The sequence below is a fragment of the Phyllobates terribilis genome, unplaced genomic scaffold (assembly GCF_046119375.1).
Source record: "Phyllobates terribilis strain yellow unplaced genomic scaffold, ASM4611937v1 Scaffold_4__5_contigs__length_816908805, whole genome shotgun sequence".
Classification (NCBI taxonomy): domain Eukaryota; kingdom Metazoa; phylum Chordata; class Amphibia; order Anura; family Dendrobatidae; genus Phyllobates; species Phyllobates terribilis.
Genome location: NW_027362764.1, coordinates 214,589,607 through 214,598,851, shown reverse-complemented (window position 1 = coordinate 214,598,851; position 9,245 = coordinate 214,589,607).

Here is a 9,245-nt window from a genome sequence, read left to right as displayed (position 1 = left end):
GAGGAGATGTACCTTATTTAATTGGATTATTTTACTTTATTTTATATACTTCACAGTATGGATGAATCTCAGTATTCAACCTCCAATGCTATGCTGAACCTGGTTTTATATGTAAAACCTTATATCCTGGTGAAAACGTGAAGGGGTGGTCTGCTTATGAAAACCCTTGTCAATCACAAGATGTCTCACCGCCCATTGGTTAGATATAAAGTGTCGGGGAATTCAGCAGCAACTGTTCAGATCCCAAGCGGGACCATTATAGAGTAACTAAGCCTTACATATTTCCCATTAAATGCAATGGGCTCTTCATGCAGTGCAACGTGTCGGATCCTGCATAATGCAGCGTGTCGGATCCTGCATAGTGCAACATAATTAGCCCAGCATGAGATGTTTTTTTTTTGTTTTTTTAAATTCAAAAAGTAGATAGAATTCACTTCTTATTTTTCAATGATTAAAATCCCATGTATTTATAAGAAGATAATAGACATTCTGCGTACACCCACACCTTTAAGGCTGGGATTAAATGGCCAATTGGAAACCGGGCCAGTCACGTCCGCAAATTGCAGCCCTGACTATGTGCAGCTCCGTGTGCTCATCCACATTGGGGACAGGTGCAGGGCAAAAGGTTACATTGCAGGCATTATTCTAATACGAACCAAAGAAGTGCATACTCCAATTTTTTTCCACATCAACCATCAGCCTGCATGGAAAATCGGCTGAGTATTGGCACCCTGGCTATAATGTGTCTGTGTGAGTCCATGGCACACATAGACAGCATATAAACCAGAAATGTCAAATTCAAAACACACAGAGGGCCAAAATGAAAAACTTGGACAAAGTCGCTGGCCAACCATTATACAGTGTAATGGGCCCCACACAGTCCTCCATACAAAATAATGGGCCCCACACAGTCCTCCATACAAAATAATGAGCCCCACACAGTCCTCCATACAAAATAATGAGCCCCACACAGTCCTCCATACAAAATAATGGGCCCCACACAGTCCTCCATACAAAATAATGGGCCCCACACAGTCCTCCATACAAAATAATGGGCCCCACACAGTCCTCCATACAAAATAATGGGCCCCAAATAGTCATCCATACAAAATAATGGGCCCCACACAGTCCTCCATACAAAATAATGGGCCCCACACAGTCCTCCATACAAAATAATGGGCCCCACACAGTCCTCCATGCAAAATAATGGGCCCCACACAGTCCTCCATGCAAAATAATGGGCCCCACACAGTCCTCCATACAAAATACTGGGCCCCACACAGTCCTCCATACAAAATAATGGGCCCCACACAGTCCTCCATGCAAAATAATGGGCCCCACACAGTCCTCCATGCAAAATAATGGGCCCCACACAGTCCTCCATACAGAATAATGGGTCCCACAGAGTCCTCCATACAAAATAATGGACCCCACACAGTCCTCCATACAAAATAATGGGCCCCACACAGTCCTTCATACAAAATAATGGGCCCCACACAGTCCTCCATACAAAATAATGGGCCCCACACAGTCCTCCATACAAAATAATGGGCCCCACACAGTCCTCCATACAAAATAATGGGCCCCACACAGTCCTCCATACAAAATAATGGGCCCCACTCAGTCCTCCATACAAAATAATGGGCCCCACACAGTCCTCCATACAAAATAATGGGCCCCACACAGTCCTCCATACAAAATAATGGGCCCCACACAGTCCTCCATACAAAATAATGGGCCCCACACAGTCCTCCATACAAAATAATGGGCCCCACACAGTCCTCCATACAAAATAATGAGCCCCACACAGTCCTCCATACAAAATAATGGGCCCCACACAGTCCTCCATACAAAATAATGGGCCCCACACAGTCCTCCATACAAAATAATGGGCCCCACACAGACCTCCATACAAAATACTGGGCCCCACATAGTCCTCCATACAAAATAATGGGCCCCACACAGTCATCCATACAAAATAATGGGCCCCAAATAGTCCTCCATACAAAATAATAGGCCCCAGACAGGGGTGGTGATTCTGGTGTCGCAGACCAATTATAATCACCCTGTGGGAGAGATTTGGCCCACAGGCCAGAGTTTGACACGTGTGACATAGACCAATTCCATGCTCATCTGAATTAGCCCTTAGTCGTAGATCAAATGAAGCATTGCACAGTTCCCATTACAATCAATGGGTTTTTAATGTGGTGCAGGGATGTGTCGGGTCCTGCATACTTAGATGTACAGTGCTGGCCAAAAGTATTGGCACCCCTGCAATTCTGTCAGATAATACTCAGTTTCTTCCTGAAAATGATTGCAGTCACAAATTCTTTGGTATTATTCTCTTCATTTAATTTGCTTGCAAGGAAAAAAACACAAAAGAGAATGAAGCAAAAATCAAATCATTGATCATTTCACACAAAACTCCAAAAAAGGGCCAGACAAAAGTATTGGCACCCTCAGCCTAATACTTGGTTGCACAACCTTTAGCCAAAATAACTGCTAACAACCGCTTCCGGTAACCATCAATGAGTTTCTTACAATGCTCTGCTGGAATTGTAGACCATTCTTCTTTGGCAAACTGCTCCAGGTCCCTGATATTTGAAGGGTGCCTTCTCCAAACTGCCATTTTGAGATCTCTCCACAAGTGTTCTATGGGATTTAGGTCTGGACTCATTGCTGGCCACCTTAGAAGTCTTCAGTGCTTTCTCTCAAACCATTTTATAGTGCTTTTGGAAGTGTGTTTTGGGTCATTGTCCTGCTGGAAGACCCATGACCTCTGAGGGAGACCCAGCTTTCTCACACTGGGCCCTACATTATGCTGCAAAATTTGTTGGTAGTCTTCAGACTTCATAATGCCATGCACACGGTCAAGCAGTCCTGTGCCAGAGGCAGCAAAGCAACCTCAAAACATCAGGGAACCTCCGCCATGTTTGACTGTAGGGACCGTGTTCTTTTCTTTGAATGCCTCTTTTTTTTCCTGTACACTCTATGTTGATGCTTTTTCCCAAAAAGCTCTACTTTTGTCTCATCTGACCAGAGAACATTCTTCCAAAACGTTTTAGGCTTTCTCAGGTAAGTTTTGGCAAACTCCAGCCTGGCTTTTTTATGTCTCGGGGTAAGAAGTGGGGTCTTCCTGGGTATCCTACCATACAGTCCCTTTTCATTCAGACGTCGACGGATAGTACGGGTTGACACTGTTGTACCCTCAGACTGCAGGGCAGCTTGAACTTGTTTGGATGTTAGTCGAGGTTCTTTATCCACCATCCGCACAATCTTGCGTTGAAATCTCTCGTCAATTTTTCTTTTCCGTCCACATCTAGGGAGGTTAGCCACAGTGCCATGGGCTTTAAACTTCTTGATGACACTGCGCACGGAAGACACAGGAACATTCAGGTCTTTGGAGATGGACTTGTAGCCTTGAGATTGCTCATGCTTCCTCACAATTTAGTTTCTCAAGTCCTCAGACAGTTCTTTGGTCTTCTTTCTTTTCTCTATGCTCAATGTGGTACACACAAGGACACAGGACAGAGGTTGAGTCAACTTTAATCCATGTTAACTGGCTGCAAGTGTGATTTAGTTATTGCCAACACCTGTTAGGTGCCACAGGTAAGTTACAGGTGCTGTTAATTACACGAATTAGAGAAGCATCACATGATTTTTCAAAGGGTGCCAATACTTTTGTCCACCCCCTTTTTTAGGTTTGGTGTGGAATTATATCCAATTTGGCTTTAGGACAATTCTTTTTGTGTTTTTTTCAATAAAGACAAATTAAATGAAGATAATACCAAAGAATTTGTGATTGCAATCATTTTCAGGAAGAAACTGAGTATTATCTGACAGAATTGCAGGGGTGCCAATACTTTTGGCCAGCACTGTATTAACACCGGTTTGCTAATACCCTATCTCCTAATTCCCCCAGCCCCCACTCCTCCCGTTAGCTTTATTCCATTATCAGATCTCCCTTCTATAACCAGACAGAACGGGTAGCATGGTGGTTCAGTGGTTAGCACTGCAGCCGTGCAGCTCTGGGGTCCTGGGTTCAAATCCCACCAAGGACAACATCTGCAAGGAGTTTGTATGTTCTCCCCGTGTTTGTGTGGGTTTCCTCTGGGTTCTCTGGTTTCCTCCCACACTCCAAAGACATACTGATAGGGAATGTAGATTGTGAGCCCCAATGGGGACAGTGTCCATAATGTCTGTAAAGTGCTGTGGAATACAATGGCACTATATAATAAGTGAGTAAAATAAAAAAAATAAGTTGGCCATACACATAGAAGACTTGAACCTGTGATCATTTACTTATTTTATATACTACACAACTGCAGTATATAAGGAAAATTACATTTGCCTATGAAGTCAAGTGACAGGCTGGGCTTCACATGAGGGCCAAGATGTTTAAAAGGTGAATGAGAACTTTTCTCAACTGCATAAACGATTGTAACAAAAATGAAGGAGCATTTTTGAACATAAAGGTCAGTCACTCAAAGTATATAACCTTACACAATTATCGTGAATGATGGGTCATTAACGTTAGAGTCTGAAGGATTATTGGCCAGTGTAAATTCCTGGGAATGCTTGTTCCCAATAATCGTGCAGTGTGAACATGCTGCCAGTCAACCAACAAATGAGTAAAACGCTCTTATTTGTTGTTCTCGGCAGCACGATGTCCTCTGTAACCAAATGTGCTGTTGAGCACAATGACAGTCTATGAGTACAGAATAATCTGTCGCCAGTGATCTTTTAATCCTGAAAATCGGGTAGTGTAAAGGCACTCTTGGTTCCCTGTTAATAAAGTACAATCTAACTTTCCTACAATACTGAGCTGTTTTACAAAGCAGCACCTCAGCATTTCAGGTACGTTATCAGTAGATCATTGCGTTTTGTCTAACCCTTTCTCAAAATGGGACAAACTCAGTACATCCTAGTTAGGAGGAAGTGCTTCCCGACCTTGGACGTACTGAGTATGTCCAGGAGATTTTGCGTGCACAGAGACTGTGTGCACTTGATTGCCGCCGGATGTTCAGCTGATCTGACAGCTGACACCCGGCACTCACTGCCAGGAACGGTGCCTGCAACACTTCTGGCAGTTTAACCCCCTAAATGATGTGATCTCAGCATTTAGAAGGCAGAGGGAGGGAGCCCCCGCTGCCCTCCGATCGCCACCCCAGTGACATCATTGTGGGGGCCCGATAGTTGCTATGGTGACCTAATGTCATGACGACATCCGGGTCACCATGCTGTATCAAATTTCTTAGATCATGGTCAGTGCATGATCTTACAAGTTTGTGTGAGAGCACACTGTAAGTTCTAATGCATTCCAATTCTGGTGCTTTGCAATGCATTAGAACTGTGATCAGACTGCTGAAAGTGAAAGTCCCATAGAAAGTAAAAAAAATAATTGTACGAATATTTTTCAAAATATCACAATAATGCTAATAAAAAAAAAAATACACAAATGAGTATATTGTACTCATAAACAAATATTTTTATGAAAAAAAGAAAAATGAACAAAAAAAGTACACATATTTGGTATTGCTGCGTCCAGAATGACCCATCCTATAAAACTCCCACCAGTTAAGCCCTTCAGTAAACACCATAAAAAAATAAGGCAAAAACGATGCTTTATCATCATACCGCCAAACAAAAAGTGCAATCAAAAAGACTAATGTAAATAATGGTACCAATAAAAACGTCAACTCGTCCCACAAAAAAACAAGCCCTCACATTACTCTGTCAACAGAAATATGGAAAAATTATAGTTCTCAAAATATCGTGATTCAAAAACTCGATTTTGCAAAAAAAGGTGTCTTTTAGTGTGTGACAGCAGCAAAACAAAACCCCATATAAATTTGGTATTGCTGAAATGGCACCGACCCGAAGAATAAAGTTGTCTAATCACTGATACTGCACAAAGAACGGCATAAAAAATAAATAAAACAAATTCTTCACCTGCTGTTGATTTGTTCATTCTGCCTCCCAAAGATCGCAGTAAGGCTCGGCTCACATTTATCCTGCACTCTACGCTGAGAGCTTGCACCAGGGTTTCAGTGTAAATCTCTGAAATACGTGATTCAGACGGAATGGAAGCTTTCCTATAATGAGGCAGATAGGGACACTGTGGATGTGCGTCTGGCCTATGATCCAGCGGTGTCTGTCTTTTTAGGCGTGCATAAAAGTGCCATTGGCCACAGTTTTGTGCACTTCTGAAAAGGACAACGCTGAACAGAGGCCAGACGGAGACCAGAGTAACTCTGTTGCCTCATTAGAATGAATGGATCCCTCGGGGGGTTCATCTGAATCACGTCATTTTGAGATTTAAATGGAAACCCCAATGTGAATGCTCAGCATAGAGCACAGGATAAATGTAATCCAAAATGTTATGTAAAATGTTCCCAATAAAAGCTTCAACTCAATCCACAAAAAAAAGCCCCCACTCAGGTTTGTCATCTGTCAATGGAAATATAGGGGACTTCCACGTTACTGGTAGTACAAACGCTCTGGAAAAGCAAAATGGCCCTTGCCCCCCAAAATAAATTCAGCAAATTCTGCGCTCCCAAATCTAAATGCCCCATTCCCTTCTGAGCCCCAGTGTGCCTAAACCACATTTAGCGTCCATATGTTTGGCATATCTGTAGCAATGAGAGCCCGCCTAATTTACGGGTGCGTGTTTACAGAAGTATGAGCTCTGCACTACAACATACTGGTCACTACAATGTACTGGTCACTACAACGGAAGTTAGCTTTAGGAACAGTAAGTTTTTTATGCTTATTTTGTGACTTTGATTTTTCTTAGTAGTCGATAATGAATCAGAAGATAGGACCTGTTTGAAAGGATCAGATGACAGATCTTTGCTGGGAAGGGATGATGGTATATTTGGAGTAATAGCAACATCCACTACTGCTTGTTTTTGGAAAAGACCGATGACTACACCTGTAGATAAATTCCCAAAGGGGTATAGTTTTCAAAATGGGGTCACTTAAGGGGGAATCGGCTCTTCTAGCACTAAGTGGCTCTGTATATGAAGTCCGCAAACTATTCTAGGAAAATGTGTGCTCCAGGAGGCAAATAGCGCTCCGTCCCTCCCATGTCTCGCTGTATGGCTGAGCAGTATTGTATAGCCACATATGGAATATTTCTACATTCAGCAGAAATTGTGGGACAAATTTTGGTGCCATTTTTATCCATTTCCTAATGTGAAAATGTAAATTCTGGGGCTAAAACAAAATTTTGGTGGTAAAAATGTAATTATTTTTTTCTTCACTGTCCAAAGGTATAAAATTCTGTGACCCACCCGTGGTGTCAATATAATCACTGCACCCCTATATGAATTTATTGAGAGGTATAGTTTGTAAAATGGGGTCTCTTATGGAGGGTTCTGCAGTTCTGGCACCTCCGGGTCACTGCCAATGTGACATGGCACCCTCAAACCTGTCCAGCAAAATCAGAACTCCAATATGCCGCTTCTTCCCTTCTGAGCTTTGCACTGTGCCTCAAAAGTAGTTTTTGACCACATATGGGGTATCTGCGTACTCAGGAGAAATTGCATAACAAATTTTGGGGTCCATTTTCTCCTGCTATCCTTGCGAAAATGAAAAAATTTGGGGCTAAAACATTTTTGTGGGAAAAATATATATATTTTTTTTATTTTCACGGTTCTACGTTATAAACTTCAGTGAAGCACCTGGGGGTTCAAGGTGCTCACCACACATCAAGATAAATTCCTCAGGGGACTTATCTGGATGTGTAGTGAGCACCTTGAATGCCCAGGTGCTCCACAGAAGTCTATAACGTAGAGCTGTGAAAATGTAAAAAAATCACATTTTTCCCACAAAAATGTTGTTTTAGTCCCAAATTTTGCATTTTTACAAGGGTAAAAGGAGAAAATGGACCCCAAAATTTGTTGTGCAATTTCTCCTGAGTACGCAGATACCCCATATGTGGGGGAAAATGACTGTTTGGGCACACTGCAGGGCTCAAAAAGGAAGTAGTGACGTTTTGAAACGCAGACTTTGATGGACTGGTCTGTGGGTGTCATGTCGCATTTGGAGAGCCCCTTATGTACCTAAACAGTGGAAAACCCCCACAAGTGACCCCATTTTGGAAACTAGACCCCTCAAAGTCACTTAAAAAAATGATGGTCCCTAAAAAAAATGGTTTTGTAAATTTTGTTGGAAAAATGAAAAGTCGCTAGTCAACTTTTAACCCTTCTAACTACCTAACAAAAAAAAATATGTTTCAAAAATTGTGGTGATGTAAAGTATACATGTGGTAAATGTTTTTTTTTTTAACTATTTTGTGTGACATAACTCTGATTTAAGGGCATAAAAATGAAAAGTTTGAAAATTACAAAATATTCAAAATTTTTGCCAAATTTCATTTTTTTCACAAATAATTGCAAGTCATATCGAATAAATGTTACCACTGAAGTACAATATGTCATGAAAAAAACATTCTCAGAATCACTGGGATCCGTTGAAGCATTCCAGAATTATTACCTCATAAAGTGACACTGGTCAGAATTGTAAAATTTGGCCTGGTCATGAAGGTGAAACCAGACTTGGGGAGTAAAGGGGTTAAGAATATATAATTATTAGTGATGTGTGAGCCCTAAGATGCTCGGGTGCTCGATGCTCGGTTCGAGCAAATTGGAATACTCGGGTGCTTGACCCGAGCAACGAGCCCAATGTAAGTCTATGGGAAACTCGAGCATTTTTCAGGCGGCTCCCCCCGGCGGTCTGCAGAGGGCCTAAAAACTGCCCAAATCGATGGGAACAGTGCTCAAATTACATGGGAACAGCATGAGGAAGACCCCTGGAAGCATTTCTGACTCCCAGGTCACTGCTGTCAACAACATTGTCAGAGCTATTATGCCACTTTTACGTACTCACAATAAAGCATACAAAAACGAATCCAAAATGGATTTTCCTGGGAAGTATGTTAAGGAACATCCTTTCCAGAGTAATGACTTGTATATAAGGCAAAATAAATAATCAAAACCAAAAATACTCCACCACACCTTGGGCTATGTTCACACGTAGCGTTTTTGATGTGTTTTTGCACTTTTGCATTGCTTTCAACCAAGACAAATGCATTCACCAGGAAATGTCATTTTAACATTTTACAACCTTATCAGGCCATGTGGTGTGTAACACGTCATCAGACACATGCATACAGTGATGAAAAGACATGGGAACAGCATGGAGAAGACCCCTGGAAGCATCTCTGACTCCCAGGTCACTGC